The sequence below is a fragment of the Ixodes scapularis genome, unplaced genomic scaffold, assembly GCF_016920785.2.
Source record: "Ixodes scapularis isolate PalLabHiFi unplaced genomic scaffold, ASM1692078v2 PGA_scaffold2__306_contigs__length_199485367, whole genome shotgun sequence".
Classification (NCBI taxonomy): domain Eukaryota; kingdom Metazoa; phylum Arthropoda; class Arachnida; order Ixodida; family Ixodidae; genus Ixodes; species Ixodes scapularis.
In genome coordinates this window covers 88159589-88176462 of record NW_024609857.1, presented here as the reverse complement: position 1 = coordinate 88176462, position 16874 = coordinate 88159589, and the positions used below count along the sequence as shown (strand labels likewise).

The 16874-nt window shown below is 47.5% G+C and overlaps 1 long non-coding RNA gene and 1 pseudogene across 1 annotated transcript; both read right to left on the bottom strand.

Annotated features, from left to right (window-relative positions):
• Positions 1–203: 203 nt before the first annotated feature.
• LOC115319985 lies at positions 204–1578 on the bottom strand (annotated as a pseudogene).
• A 2682-nt stretch (positions 1579–4260) lies between these two features.
• LOC120836916 lies at positions 4261–4790 on the bottom strand. Its single transcript, XR_005714751.1, has 3 exons — positions 4777–4790; positions 4378–4491; positions 4261–4291 (listed from the first exon to the last, which is right to left on the bottom strand). It is a non-coding gene; the product is annotated as an uncharacterized LOC120836916 (long non-coding RNA).
• Between the last annotated feature and the right edge of the window lie 12084 nt (positions 4791–16874).

Sequence of the window (16874 nt, the reverse complement as noted above, 5' to 3'; positions counted from 1 at the left end):
GTAATGTCACAGAAAAAAGAGTGAATCAAATCGCTGGAGTGTGTTGGGCATATGAAATACACAACAGTAACTCTAATGCAAGTGCAACGTTCTATTAACAGTCGCGCTTTATTTGTTTTATTCACTTACAAACATTCAATCAGACCACTCACTAGAATCATACAATCGGTATCCACTATTTTGGAAGTGTCACAGTGCAAGAAAACTAGTACATCGGTACATAAGGCACATTATAATATAATAAGACAATGTACAATCGGTTGGATGTTGTGAGGACATTGACAGTTCATAGGCAGCCACTAATAACTCAGAGGTTTCACGGTGTTCCGAGGACAACTGCAATCCCCACTGTAATACACAGAAAAAAAAACTTCACTTGTCTACGTGGCTCTTGGGCAAGGTACCATAATGCTGAAAATATTTCAACTTGCATCTGCTGGTGCTGCTACACTGCAACGGAACGATTGTTCGGTGCAGGTCACGGAAGCCAAGTGGAGTAAACCATCTTGGAGCCCTGTGGTATGCTGCACTTCACAAGCCAGTGTAGCTTCACAGATTTAAGCGCTATATATGTGAATCAGTTAGAAGACTACATTTCTCCTGAAAACCTGAAGAAAATGAAATTACATATAGAACATGCCTACACTGCTTTAAATATAGCCTGGGTGGTCTCACGTACCTAGCCTGTGCACTTGCTGCCTCGCTTTACACTTTGCTGCTGCTGTATCAAATAGTTCAACATTTTTTTTCCGCGCGAACCAGTGGAGCCTGACTCTGGCAATTAGAGAAAACAAATCATCATAAACACTTTCGTTGCATACAGTCAGAGACTTTGGAACCTTCTGGTGAAAAAGGACACACAGAGTACGCCCTACGCTCTCTTTTGAAATTAGGTTGCTGATACTTGTCTCGAAGACTTCCTCACAAGCTGCAACAAATAATTGGAAAGAAGCAGAAGGGACTGAGAGGTTTCCAAAGTCGGAGTCGGCAGTGCCTTTCACACTTAAATACAAGAGCACTTGATTTCCTTCAGAAAAACACGCATTTTCTGTCCTCAGCTCACATTTCTCAGATGTTCCCACACAGGAATGAACCTTGAGGAATTTCGATGCCAGCCACCCAGAAAAATAAACCATGTTGTTCTCTTCTATTGCCGAAGGGTAGTTTGAAGGCGAATCGTCTGCCGTGTCAAGAAAAACTGCGCTCCCTAAGGCAAGAGGAGAAGAAGGTGCCAAAATGCCTGCTGGGAACGTAGCAAGGAGAGACATCATGTCGTCAGCACAGTTTGATTTTTCCGAGAGTTTGAATAGGTTGCTAATCAAAAGGTGCCTGAACGCAGCCTGAAATTGACGGGAAGTGGAGTTCGTGTTTGCACCGGATTTTGAACGTATAACAGCAAAAGTGTTTTCAAGGGCGTCTTGGTTCAAATGGCGGGTTAAAAGGTAGGAAAAACCGTAATTAACCCTGAGGTGATTGCTGAGCAGCAGCAGTGACCTAACTGTCAAGCAGAAGCCACGAATTCAGTGCGGCTGCCTTCTACACCCGAGTACTTGCAGGCTTTTAAACACCAGAATGCACTCTTCCAGAAACGCCTCATGAATAGAGCCGTTACACATTGCAGAGGCATATGGCGTCTTTGCAAATTTCTGAGAGCTATTTAGGCTGTCAAAGAGACGGTCAATTCTTTCAACAAATCTCGCTGTGTGAACAGCTGTGGCTGGCAATTGCTGAAAAGTAACAAGGGCATACATTGCAGCTGCGCAGTGATTGCTGAAAACTTGAGCTGCTAGCTTCACCGACATCTTTGACGAGAACGTCAAATTAAAATGCTTATCGTTCAGCTTCGGCATAGACCGGATCTCAAGTTTATGGTCCTTTTCATAAGCTTCCTTGATGTAGGAACTTTTCACTAGGTAATCACCAACTTTGAAGTCGTAGTTGAACAACATGTTTCTAAGGCACTTCAAAAGGTGCGGAGCATCGAAAAGGAAAAAAAGTGGCTTGCCATTGATCTCTACGTAAGGCTTTTCGGTAGTTACAATGCTTGAAAAAAGAGACACGTTCTGGCTCCCTTGATCGCATACAACAGCTACCGGCTCCAGGCCAGCGTCCACAAGGGCGCTGTAGCACTGGAAAAGGAGATCTTTTAGGACATCTGAAGGTGTGCCTTTGTGAGCAAAAAAATAGCCAAGTGGCTGCTTCCACGGTGTTCCGACTCCTTTTGCCATGAACATGAGAGCCTTGTTTGCCAGCTTTTTGCCTTGCTGTCCACTATGTTCTTCAAGTCCTTCAAACCTGTCAGACGAGGGGTTGTATGAAAGCTCTTTTTTTATGTGCATTTCATCAAACACTATGCTGCAGGCCCGATCGGCTCGAGAAAAAGAAGCTGCCCGCCTCTTTATGAGCTCAAAAATATCAGGGTAAAATCCAACCCTCAGTGGCACACGCTGAAGCCATAGCTGCAGTGACCTAACTGATGGCAGCCTGAGCAGTCGCCTGCAATACCTATAGCCTTTGGGGCTATGAAAGTAGAGGCCTAAAGCCAAGGCTTTGTTGTGGCTGCACCATCTCCGGCCAAACCGGCTCACATTGCTCATTTTAAGCTGGGCTTCAACGAGTACAGCGACGGCAGGAGACACATGAGCGCGGACACTCTCAACGACTTCGGCCACAGTCCTCATCTGACGTTGTCGTTGCAGCCTTCTTTGGAGCCTCTTGTTGCGCTCTTGAAGCTGTCGCACCTTGGCTCTCATGGCGTTCATCTTCTTCTTGTCGATGCTGCGGCTTTTGCCAGGTGCTGCAATTTGACAAATGACCCAGATCAGGTCTCCAAGAAAAACTTGCATTCGCCACGAATTTATTAAGTGTGTAATCCATTCACACTCAAGAATACTCCTCAACGATTTAAAGTGTTTTTAAACAAGAACATCAAGTATGACAGACTACACATATGCAATTCAAGTTAAGGATAGCAGCACATCTTTATGTCGGTCTAGGCGCTTCACGCTGGCCAGAGACCTGATAGCCCAAAAAGACAAGGGCGCACACAGAAGCATGCAAGTCAGAATAAGCATCCAAACTGTGAAATGCATTTTCTTAAAGCTTGACCATACCTTACTTAGGCCCATGGCATACGTAACAGTGAAGCGCTCGCAAAAAAAAGGGCAACTAAGGTTTGTCAGATAGGACAATGGACCATGACAGGCTCAGCATCACACACATGTGACCAGGGCAGCTTTTCGATAACTATAAAAACACTGTCTTACGTGAGGTTTTGCGGGAAGACTTATGATTCAGTGAAACCGGTTGAGCTCTTTTGATCCGATAGTGTTAACACCTGCGTGAGGAACATTTTTTGTCTTTTTGTGTGCTTGACGATGACAATACCATGAAACACAAAAATACGGTAAACTTTGAACAAACTTCGATTTGTAGCTGCCGGCTACCCGGTCTTGTGTTATGTGACCCCTTGCGCCATCAGCTGTCAAGATAAAGTTTAGTATCCGCTGGCGTTTTTCGAGCCTTGGCTTTTTTATTTTTGCGGTCTTACCTTTAATAATTTAAGAAAAAAAAAAACCTGCAAAGAAAAAAGTTCGCATCATAGAAAGAACTCACATTTGTGAGAAGGCCCAGCAGCACAGCCAGAGAGAGAGAGTTTCTAGACGACGGTGAAGAAACCAAACTCTTCAAGTCAGCCACGTCCCCGCTGGACTCTTGAGCAGGAGCAGCATCTTGAGGTAGAGCGTAGCTGTGATCAACTGCAAACAAAATGAAATAAATAAAGGCTTTTACAAAAACAGTATTGTAAGAAAGCAAGTTCAAGAGAGCGGAAAGTTGAGCGAGTTGGTTGTTCATCTTAGCTGGCAGAAACAGTGCCTCTCTGTGTACTTTTACAGCGCCTGTCTGTATACTCCTTGTTTCTTGTCCTTCTGCGCTCTTTTTACCAACTAAGAAAGCAAGCTCACAAAAAAGAATGGGACTAAAAAGATAGCACAAACAATATTCGGCCACCACTTACTATGGGCCCCTAGAGGACTATTCTTTAGTACGGTGCACGAGTATGTGTGGTCCAACGGAGCCGCAGACATCCGCTGTGCAAATTTAATGTGAATTTAGCGAAGGAGAAGAGGAAGTCCTCCCTTATTCCCCTATTTGAACGCATAAAAAGGAAATTCACCTGCGTTCCATGACAGGTTTATTTCAGAAGACTGGTTGTCAGGGTTACCGCAGAAACTCCCCCAGTCTGAGCGGCCGGAGTATGTGCAGCTCGATGGGGCTGGCGAACTGCTCTCTGCAAAATTAGCGTGAAGTTAGTCATGGAATAGTAGTTTAGTTCCTTCCTATGTGTCTACTCTAACACATGACAAGGAAAATCACCTTGTTCCCACGAAAGTTCCACCTCAGAAGACTGGTCGTCAGGGTGACCACAGGAACTCCGCGAGTCTGAGCGCCCCGAGTACATGCAGCTCGATGAGGCTGGCGAACTGCTCTCTGCAAATTTAGCGTGAAGTTAGTCATGGAATAGTAGTTGAATTCCTTCCTATGTGTCTATTCTAACACACGACAAGAAAAATCACCTTGTTCCCACGAAAGTTCCACCTCAGAAGACTGGTCGTCAGGGTGACCACAGGAACTCCGCGACTCTGAGCGGCCCGAGTACGTGCAGCTCGATGGGGCTGGCGAAATGCTCTCCGCAAATTTAACGTGAAGTTAGTCATGGAATAGTAGTTGAGTTCCTTCCTATGCGTCTATTCTAACACACGGAAGGAAAATTACCTTGTTCCCACGAAAGCTCCATTTCGGAAGAATGGTCGTCAAGGTGACTTGAGAAGCTCCGTGACTCTGAACTGCCGAAGTATGTGCAGCTCGATGAGAGTAGTGAACTTAGCTCTGCAAATTTATGGTAAATTCACCTATTTTACTACAAAATGAAAATCACTTTCTTTCATGGGCAGCTTTATTTTGGAAGACTGGGTGGCGGCATGGTAAAAGATGCTCTGTGGACCGATATTGACGTTGATTATATCACCTCAAATAAAACATGTCATTATTAACGGGCCTGAAATGAACTTCTAGCAGTACCTCTGACCATGTTCTACCAGCTGTTTCCAGCTAATTTCACCTAGTCTTATTGCAAAATGCTCAGGTCATGAAGACCACGAGGTAATGCTGGGGTGCTATGTTGCGCTTTTTGCACTCCCAGGAGACTTGGAAGAGGGAAGTGACGTCAACGACACAGCAAACGCAGATTGGGTGTTGACAGAAGAAAACGAAATCAACACCCAATCTGCGTTTGCTGTGTCTTTGACGTCACTTCCCTCTCCCTACTCTCCTGGGAGTGCAAAGAGCGCAACATAGCCCCCCAGTAGTGCTGGCAGTTGCTGCTACTTTATGTTAGTTACAGTGAAAAAGCTCACCATGCACAACTGCTGAACCAGGAGAGCTTTTGCTTGAAATGTCCCCACGCGTCGTCTCTGCAAATAATATAAAAGTGTTATGAGCCCACAGAAGAAATATTTCAGCTCCATGTGGCTGAAATATTTTACTATTTCTCTAAGAGCAGGTTAACCATGCGTAGTCACAAAGTTGCCAGTTAGCGCTCTTTCCTGTCTCTCGTTCTTCCCTCCGTCGTCCTTGCGCTATTTTTAAATATGCACGGAAAGTTTATTGGTCTGCTTACCTTTTGTGGGAAGAACACTTGGCAACGCATTGTGACGGAGGTGTCCAGGCCGCAAGAAAGCCGACTCCTCGAAATGTAATGAGCAAACTACCCTGTCTCGTAGCTGCCATGGAGTCTTCCCCTGTAGACATCGGTTGTTGCAAAACCGAACCCAGACTTCGCGCCTGCAGATAAGGCATGGTGCTATGTGGGTGCCGTGAATACTTAGGAAAAAGAAATGTAGCCAAAATTCCCACAAACCAAAGCAAATCAGAGCAAGGACATTAACAAATGCATGACATCAACGCTCTGTATACATTATGAAGAGTAAAAATGCGAGTCTTATGCACAGATGGCCTACTATATATCTGTGCTGTACCACTGATAACCACGCCTATGATCACGACATTAGGCTCCTCAGACCCAGGCCGGTAAGGTAAATTTGATTATCGTGGGCACTTTTATAATGACAGCACACAACGCAGTGAAGTCAGGGTGATTTTGACGTTGAAACATTCCTAGTATAACATATTAGGGCTTCAGGTGTAGTTTCTTGTGCACATCCAGACAACCCTAATAGTTTTAGGTAAAACTACCTAGAGTTGAGAGAAGACCGAACAAGGGGGCATGACATCACACAGCAGGCATGTTACTGACAGTAGCGAAATCTCACCTTCGAGAGTCGAGGGGAAACCGGTGCAGCGAGACGCCAGCCGTGCGGGTGTCGCTTTCACACACTTCCACGGAGCACCGTTTCTTTGCGTATCGCGCTGTGCTCATCGTCGGAAAGGACGTTGAGCCCCTTGGACGCAGTAGCGTCCAAGGTCCAAGCGCACGACTGCCGAGTTCCCTCGCAAGTAACTGGGCTAATCACGCCCGAGCAAAAAAGAAAACTACCCAAACGGAGTTAGCTGCCGCTAAAACAATTAAAAGCGTAGAGCACGTGGAGGCCCAAACACAAGCAAGCAGACGGACGTCAGCAGCCTGCCTTTTCGCGCGCCACGAGGTCTACAAAGAACTGCAAATATCGCTATTGCTTGCCGGCCTTTTTGATAGTGGCGCACAGAGGACGCTAATAAGAAGTACGCATAATAATAGCAAAAACAAAGACAGTTTTGAATTTCGTAGCGCGCCAAATATGATTGATAATATCTAATATTTATATTTAGCTTGTATAAAAATACAAATGATTATACTTCTAGTCACAAACTAATAAATTTTAATAATGTTTGTCCCCACCTCTCCTAGTCGCGCTTCAATCGCATCCTTCACGTGACCCTCCAGGCCGATGTCGCTGGCGATTTGTTTTGAACCGCTTTTTGCCCGAAGCTTCGCTACCCATGCGCATATACCTTGAACCGAGTACCAGACGGCGACAAAGACCACGCTTTCCTAAGCATCACCGGTCCAAAAACATATGGATTTTTTAAGTCTTTGACGTCCCCGGAGCCGCGCTCAACGAAGAGCTTCGGGGCCCTGAAGAAGGTCCTGAGCGACCACTTGTCGCCGAAACCGCCTGTCATCGATGAGCATGCAAAGTTTCAGCGGAGGGCGCAGCGGGAAGAGGAGTTCATATCGGAATACGTCGTCGAGCTTCAGAAGACGTGCGAATTTGGACACGCGTTGGACGAGTCTCTTAGGGACCGCTTCGTGTGTGGACTGTTAAGAGAAGACATTCGATGGGTGCTCTTTACAGAGGACAGCAAGCTAACATTCCTGAAGGCGGTTGAACGCACCCTTGCCTTGGAAGCTGCAAAGGAAAGCGCCGCAGAGACTCGTACAGGAGGGGCCTTGGTCACTGATGTTCACAAGGTACAGGCAGTATCTGACAAAAAGCAGGGGGACTGTTTTCTCTGCGGCTCAACCAAGCATTCGAGCCAAGCATGTCCCCACCTGTCGAACACCTGTTACAAGTGCCACAAGAAAGGCCACATTCAGAGAGTCTGTCATAGTGGAGCTGGTACTTTCCACAAAAGAACGGCAGCCATAGAGATGTGCAGACGCTGGATGTTGCCCCAGAGGAAGAAAGAGTCGTCAACTTGAACGGCGTGTCTTCATCCAGCCACGAGCCCGTCACGGTAAAAATGGCCATCAAAGGTGCACTGGTGAATGTGGAACTGGATACTTTGCTGCGGTTTCTGTGATGCCCTGCAAGCAGTATCGCCGACTCTTCTACCCGGACGACCTGAAGCCGACGACTGTCAAACTGCGCACCTACACCGGAGCGCAGGTCCAACCCTTGGGCGTCTCGACAGTCAATGTGCAGCACGGTGAACACTCTAAGCGTCTGCCTCAGTACGTAGTCGACGGAGAGGGGCCACCGCTGCTGGGCCGGCAGTGGCTACGGGTCATTCGACTGGAGTGGAATAAGATTTGGCACCTGAACCATCTCTCAAGGTCAGACCCTTTTGCTCCTAGCCACGTAAAAGAAAGGCTCGTAGTTTTACTCTCGAAGTACCAGCCACTGTTCAACGATGAGCTTGGCACTATTACCAAATACCGTGGAAGCCAATACTGGCAACTCCCGCGAAAAACGGGCGAAAAGTGATTGCAGCGCCCCTGGCGAGCTCGGAGTCTCCGCTAGCAGACAAATTCTCCAAAATGCATTGGTTTTTCCTATCTCCGTGCGAGGTGACCAACGAAAAAAAATTGTCACGGACATTCGCCGCTTTGAAAGTTAAAAAATGGGTGCCAGCTCATGAGTGAAGGACATTCTCTTCGCGTGGGAAAGATGTTACAGCTTTCTGGGAGCAATTTCGGAGTTCTCCCGAAAAAAACATTCTGTCACAACTTATGTAAGCCAAGCAAAACACGAATGTATGCCTTCGCGCTGTTTCGTGAAAAAGGGAAATGTACAAACATTTCAGAACATAGCTTCGTTTCAACTTTATTGTTCTTATCAGTCAATTCGTTTTGTCGTTGCAATTCCATTTCTCATGAATGTCTTGCTTATAACCGTTTCGTCGAACAGGCGAGCTGGCTAATCCCGTTAAGATCGTCTCCGGATGAAGAAACAGAAGTCAATTTCGAACCACGTACGTTACGGCGATGTCAGTATGCTCCGAAAGAAGTCGTTGTGCATATGCAAATCTGACGCGATTATAGATTAACAAAAGCGGAGTTACGAAAAAAGCTGACTTCTCGCGCTTGCAAAGAAAGAAGGGGAGAGCGTCGTAGCCCCGCGAAAAAAGGTGATTTCAGTCACGTTATTTACAGTGCGCAAATTCCGATTGTTAGCGCGGGGACGACCGACATCTTCTGCTTCGCTGCTTCTTTACTTCTACGATAAAGGCCGACACCCGTTGAACCGTCTCCACTCTTTTCATTTTTGAGTCTTCTTTCTTTTATATTTTTGAGGCGACGCCACTCTGCCGCGTTATTTCCTCCTCCTGCTTATATGTTGCTGTGTATATTTTTTTCTTCTTTTTTTTCTTTTTTTGCCCGACGTGTAAACAATCGCGTATCCTTGCTTTGTTTGGCTTAGTATTTACTCCCTTTCCTTCGCTTCGGCGCTTACTACCCCCGGTTCGTCTGCGCTAGGCCCGGGCATTTTCAGGGCCGTCTGCAACTTTGTTGTTGTTGTTGTTTTCTTCCACTGTCGTCTGCGATAACCTCTTATTTTCGCCTTCGATTGAGTTTCTAATCCAAAATCGTCACACGTGCTTTTTGATATTTATGAAATATATTAAGAAGTGTAAGCTCGTTATACATTTTTATTCGAATTTTATTTGTGTACTCCGGCAGGAACGTCTGCTAAGGGTCATCGTTTGTTGATCAACCGGCCGCATTCGAGCATACACCAGAGCATAATTAGAGATGGCAGGCATGCTATGTGCTGCCTACCATTGCAAGAACAAGTTTGTGCGATGTGGTGGAAAATCTTTCTTTGCTTCCTACGTCAACCTAAGGACACCTACGTCAACAAGTACTTTAATGCACTTTTAAACTGCTTCGTCAAGCGAGCGAACAAACAACCCGCCAAAGTCACTGGAAAAAAAATTCGAAAGCAAAAAAAAAGGTTACTCACTGCTAGCACATATAGAAGATTGCTGCCTGCGACCAAAACATTTCTGCGACTCTTTTTTGCCGGGCAGTGTGAGCTGCACTACGTTATTTATTTCCCCTGATTTGTTTTTAGTTCGTACCTACGCCGCGAAAACAAATAAAGAAATGAACAACAAGCAGCTGAAAAAAAAGGGGACGCTTTCTTCTTTCTTCATTAGTTTCGTCTGTTGCTTCCGCTTTGTTTGTCGTGAACTCAACACCGGTGGCGACCACCAGCTATTCATTTGCTGCTTTCCATTTTTCTATATTTTTTTCTATAAGCGCCGCAACGATCGTCGTCGTTGAAATAGTTTTTTGCTAGCTTCTTTGTTTTATTCGCCGTTGTTCGCTTCTCTTTCCCGTTTCTTTTTATTTTCGTCGGGAATGGCGACACCATTTTTTCTGCAAAGTTCGGTAAGTGTTTGCACGGTCATTTTTATCCTTACTTTTTGTTTTATTATTATGCTCCAGCAGCTCGTGCGCTTGCTCTGGTAATTATTAACATGTCGTTTTTGCATGTTTTAACGATTACGACGTAGTTCGAGTAGCTTAACGCCTTTTTTCCGCTTCCCAGACGCGTTTCAAACGCGTGTGATCCCCTGAGAGGCGTTTGAGACCGCTAAATAAACTGCTCCATCTTTGTTTATGCGCGCGTTGTTATTCGATTGTCGTTGCAGTTGCGATCAGTGGATTCCGCTTTGCAAGCGGACTGACCGTAATAAATTGTTTCTGCTGTTAGCGTGACGAAACGGGGCTCGTAAAGCTCGAGGACGTCGCGGAGCCTATACTTTTCCATTGCGTCGACTGCTTCCGTAGACTCCGAGTCCGCTAGAGGCGCCACTGTCACGTTCGCCGCCGCTCCTGTGTGTTTTCGGAGGAGTTTCCAGTATTGGCGAAGCTATATCGTATTTGCTATTACGAAGGAACGAGCAGAACGCGTTTTCAAGCCAGAGCATCGGCCAAAGTTTCTTAAAGCCAGGAATGTTCCGTTCGCTTTGTGAACGGTAGTAGAAGCAAAGCTGTTAAAATTCCAAAAGATGGGCATCATCACAGCTGTGACTACATCAGAGTATGCTACGCCGGCCGTACCGGTTATCAAGAAAGATGGGGGAATACGCCTTGCGCGATGATAACAAGACTACAGTAAATTCTTGTTTTGATGTCGACCGGTATCCGCTGCCGACGTTTGATGATTTTTTTGCTGCACTCTCGGGGGCGTAAGCTTTTCTAAGATCGACATTAATTGGGCATATCAGCAAGTGGTGATGTCAGAGTCGTCAAAACAATACTTGACGTTGAACGCGCACAAGGGATATTTCCCTGGTTAACGCACTCCCTTTTTGAATTTAATCCGCGCCTGGTATTTTCCAACGAATAACGGATACCATGCTAAAGGGCCTAACCGGCGTTTGTTGCTACATGGATGATATTCTAGTGACCGCTAAAAACGCTGAAGAAATTTGGCTGACCTCGAAGCCGTCATGAAGCGTCTTTTTCAGCACGGGGTAAGGGCGAAAAAAAAAAAAAAAGTTTCTTTTTTCAGCAGGAACTTCGCTACCTCGGGCACAGAATCAGCGCTGACGGCCTCTCAGCATCGGTGAACAAAGTCGAAGCGCTACTCAAGGCACCAGCACCGAGAACCAAGCAGCAGCTACAGTCCTTTTGGGGCGTCGTTAACTACACTCTAAGAAAAAATGGAGGAAAAAGGTAGCCACGGCTCGTCTTCCTCCCTTCTACTGACTCGCCCCCAAGCGGACACGAGAAAAAGGGAGGAACGAAACGTTTTTCTTCTTTTCCAGACAGACGAAGAATATAAGGCCTTTCGCCGTCCCGACTCATACTTTTTCGGTTTCGTTTTCTGAGCACGTCGCGCTTGTTGTTTAATGAACGTTGTTGAGTGGATCGAGCTTCAGCGGCAGCGAAGGCCGTATGTAATTCCGTCTTGTAGTCCGAACGTGCAGAACATTTCGGTTGCATTGACGGTTTTATCTGTAATTTTATCAAACGAGTTAACGAAGCCGCTAGAAACAGGGAACTTCCGGAACAGTGCCAGCAGCTCTACGTACACTGAGTAAGATGGCCGTCTCCGAATTACGTAACCAAAGGCGGAACCAAAGGAATTGTGACTCGAGGAACGGCAAAGGTAAGACGTAAAGGGCGCGAAGTAACTGGGTATCGGTTCTTTCCGTTTAACATCGCAGTGCTGACGACGAGAAGACTGAGTAACTGCTTTCGAAACGCATGTTTCTGTACCTGCGGGGGGAACCTGGCTTCGAAAATAAACACAGTTCGCGAAAATCTCGTGTTACTCTTTTATTTTCTGCTCCTTTCGTCCCGCACAACAGACGTAGCGTACTCGTTAAGCCTTATTGAGCTCGATTTGCTCGATTCGAGGCCGCCATAATGAGATGCAGGTGACGGAGGAACTATTTGCTTCCCTGCTTTAGGGACGAAAGTCTCTCCCTTTCTAAACGTACATGGGTTACAAGACCGTTAATCCGCTTAGGGAGGACTATGCATACCCTTTTTTCTAAGCGTGTACTACGGAAATTTTGTCCCTCATCTCGCAACTGTTGTTCCCGGGAAACTGCAGACTTTTGCGCAAGGACTTTACATGGTGCTGGGACGAGCGTTGCCAAGAAGCGTTCGACAGAGTCAAGGTCGAGTTGGCGTCGCCCCCAACCTTGCAATGGCGCACTGCGACTCCGTGAAGCCACTGAAGCTCTCCTGTCACACCTCTCAGTATAGGGTGGGTGCTGTTCTTTTTTATGTTTCGGACGACGAAAGCGCAAGACCGCTTCGCACACGTTATCAGAGGACGAGAAAGGGTACAGGCAACTCGAAAAAGAGGCGTTAGCCATAGTGTTTCGAGTAAAGAAATTTAATTTACACATATATGGCCGATCATTTACCCTGGTCACTGATCATAAACCTTTGCAGACAATCTTGGGGCCCGAAACCGGGATTCCGACGATAGCGGCGCGCGATTGCAGCGTCGGGCGGTCACTCTTTCGGCCTACACGTACTGTACAATCTAATCTTCAAAAATCGAGCGAAAACGCCGAAGCCGATTTCTGCTCGCGCCTCCCGTTATCATGTGTCAGTGATGAGACGGAAGAAAGTGAAAAATCTTTTTACTCTTTAAGATTACAGTGTCTATCAGTCTCTAGTCGTTACATCGCTCGCATGACGTCTCGAGACTCAGTTCTTTGCCAAGTGAAGGAATTTATAAGTGTTGGTTGGGCCCTCGTTTGTCAAGGAGGAAACGCTCAAGCCTTTCTTCGACAGGCGCAACGAGCTCACGGTTTATCATGGCTGCATCATATACGGCCTTTGAGTTGTTGTTCCCCGGAAACTGCAAAACCTGCCACTGGATGAAGTCGATGAGGGGCACCCGGGCATCGAGCACAGCATGCCGCTTGCGTGTAGCTTTGTGTGGTGGCCGTCACTTGAGGCGGACCTCGAGCGTCGCGTAAGAAGCTGCATTGGTTGTCAAGAGCAGCGCGCCGCTCCGTGGAAGGCCCCTCTTCACCCATGGTCAATGCCAACAGCCCCGTGGCAGCGTGTTCATGTTGACTTCGCTGGTTCTTTCCTGAAAACTATGTTTTAGTGGTGCTAGACGCACACTCGAAGTGGCCAGAAGTGTTCGTGATACGCTAAACGACTGCCGAAAGCACCATTCAGTGTTTGAGAGAACTTTTTGCTCGTTTTGGTTTTCCTGAAACAATCGTTTCAGACAACGGTCCGCAGTTAACGTCACAGGACTTCAAACTCTTCGTGGGAGAGTTGGGCTGCCGCCACGTCCTGACTGCCCCCGGTCACCCGAGCTCGAACGACATTGCAGACCGCTTCGTTCAGACCTTCAAGGCTGTTCTTTGCAAAGACAACCAAGGCGAGCCGATACAGGTAAAGCTGCAGAAGTTCTTGCTTTGCTATCGTCACACACCCCATGCTACAACGCACGCGATACCGGTCACTCATCTGTTAGGCCGACGTCTGCGAAGTCGCATAGATGCAGTCAAGCCTGCGTTGGACGAACGGGTGGCCCACAAACAGTTTATGCAGACGGCCACTCGACGGTCTCGCGATCGTGAATTCGTTGTTGGTAGTCAGGCACTGGTTCGCAATTATTGTGGCAAACCCAAGTGGGTACCTGGGGTTATTGTTGAACAGCCGCGTCCTCTTTCTTTTAAAAGTACGGGCTACCACCCCCAGAGGCAGCGTCCTCTGGCGTCGGCACAAGGACCAGCTACTGCGAGCTCCGTGCTCTGCGAGCGCTGACTCTGCCCAAGGGGAAACGGAGTTCCTGTCGTGTCCATTGTTTTGACCGAGCGGGGCCCGTGGCGGTGGAGGGGCGACTCGAACCAGGCACCGGGCTTGAGCTCAGCAGGGACAACGATGAGCCGCGATCTCTCTCGAAAAGTACACTGTTTATTTACATGATGTACAGTTGGTTCAAGAACAGAGAAGGCATGTGCTTGCCAAATTTCGCTCATTTTAAACACTTCGTTCTCCCTAGGTCCATAGGTAGGGACCCCTACATCGGCAGATAGTCGGCCAATCACAGAAAGGGGTCCCGTTCAAGCACCGCCCCACATTCTATTATTACGCACACTCAGCCGCCGTAAACACTTCACTGTCGGTCTAGACGGCGCCGAGAGTCTCACCAAAACACCGGCTCGTTGGAATTCACGCAGCTGGTCAAAACGCCGTCCGGGGCCGAGACGTAACGTGCCGACTTTCGACCCTTCGTGTCTACTCATTGAATGAAGGCGTGCGGATGGTCTCATCGCCCCAGATTGTGCCCTGGTGTTTCGGTCGTGAAACCTGAGACGTTTTTTTTGCCTCTTCGGAGGCTATATCCAGACTTGTACACGTTAAAGTCTGGCTATATCACGCTTCCGTCTGGTGCGTCCGCGGGGCAGGCGTCTTTCCGAAGCGGTGCTTGCGCCAGGCTCGCTGAGTCAGATGACGATGAACCCGCGGTAGGCGCTCGACGAAAAGAAACAGCCAGATGTAGACATCGTGAACATGGTCCGGGGGCCATTCATAACACCATCGAGCGACGGCGCACCACTGCCTATCTCTCCACCGTCAGCAACAACTGTTCCTGGCCCGCGTCTAGCAGCACAAGCGAATGTTGCAAAGCGCTACCCATTAAGAGAACGTCGACCTCCTGAGAGATTCCAAGCATGATCTTAAATGTGTTCAATTAAAAGGGGAGGAAATGTCATGTCCGCGCCTCACGCTGCTGACAACAGCTGCCCGTGATACTGCGCACGCTCCACTAACAGATAAAAAGAGCGCCCCGCATTTTGTCGTGCCTCCTTCTCATCGTTGCGGCCAAGCCATAAGCCTGGCAAAATAAACGTGGCTTTGTTCCGGGAACCTGTCTGCTCCTTCTGTTGAAGCCGACATGCAACAAACGTATTTTTTGTAATTTATGGATTCTGTTCACAAACGAAACTAGGGATCGCTTTGCTGTACGTCTCGAGAACACGCCAGTGGTCCTCTATCTATCGCCTGCCACAAGTTTTGTATACCACACATCAAGGATGTTTTGTATAAACAGAGACAAAAACAAAAGCAAAAGTAGTTTGTAAAGTTTTGGCCACGTTAAAACGAATATATGTTTATTCATCTAGGCAGTGCAGCCGCTCTAAGCTGTGCCTGCCTCGTGAGGATCTGCCTGTTGTGCCTCGAGCGCTCGTCAACTAAAATGAGATGATTCACGCTTATAACATCTCAGTCCTCTCAAACTGCTCTGCCCATGGTAAGTTGCCAATTGTGGCAACAGCTGTGGGATATGAGGGTGGAAGACGACGGGGCAGAGGGGCACGTGACTGGCGGTCGGCCGAAGAGACATGAGCTGGTGCGTCACAGAGTGTGCTGCGCGAGGCTGGGACCGGGCGGGAACGATGGAGCCGTTCTGTCTGGTCTGACCAATGGCGATCCCCGGAGTGGTCCACGAGCCAGGTTTGGTGCAGGACCGGTGGGAAAGGCGAGCCCTGGCCATACCGGCCTGGGCCATGACGATCCCTAAGTGGTTACTCAGTGAGACTGTGATTGTCCGGGACAGCTAGCCTACGCAGAGCTGGCGTGCGAAGGACGATCCGCAGGCCTGTACACGGACTCCGACTGCGAGCTCTGAACGACGGGCGAAAACAAGGGTCGGCGGGCCTGGAGTGTCTGCTCTCAAGGGTGGGCAACCTAGGAAGTGCAGTAAGCCAATTAGATGTCTTCTCGTTGTGCTGCGCAACTTTCTTGAAGACAAGCGAAGCGCAAACCGATCGAGTGGCGGTTATTATAGAGCCGGAATACCACGTTATCACAGATTAACATTTCTTTGAATCCACCAGGCAGGGCACCAATCATTATAAAAGAAGGACTGAGACGCTGTCCTATTCCTCCCAAAACCTCACTGGCCCATTGCCTCCTAAAGGCTTCGCGCACGGTAGGTTGCCAATTTCGGCCACAGTTGAGATGTGACCTCTAAAATAGCGGTGGTTTAAAGGAACCCAGTAACACATATTTTCAAGGTTAGTTTACTACAGCCGTTGGTCAATCTGTTTTGATTCAAGAATCCAGATAAAGGAATGTGAGCATCTTACTTTTGAGTGTCGACGTGGCAACCACTGGCTCAAATCGGTTTTCCAGGTGAAGCATGTTCGTCCTTAGAGTGGAAAGTACCGCTACCTCGGCGTCATCAATCTAGCAGTTCATAAACGTTTCTGGATCCATTTATTGAAGAAATATGGTGACTGTCCCACTCCTCCCACCGCCCATTCCTCAATACTCCCCACTAGTGTGAAACAAAACTTAGCCGTGCGTCATCGTCTACCCTGAGAATCCAAAGTTGGAATTTAAAATCTTTATTCGCTGTTCATATCTCCAAATACGCAGATAAGCCTATAACAGCAATATGTTCCTTTCCTCTTTAAATATTAGGTGTATGTAGTTAAATAAAAAAATAACCCAAACCGTTTCTAACACCAGCTACAGTTTTTTTTAGTTGAATTTGGTTTAATTTTAAGGTGGCGGCGACAATATCTTGGTTCGGTTCCAGTTAAAAAAAATATCAGTTCTGTTCCGGGTTCCATTTCGGTCTAAAGGAACGGTCTGCTTTGTGAAAAAAAGCATGAAGTTTCGCCCTGCTTATTGCCACAGCGCA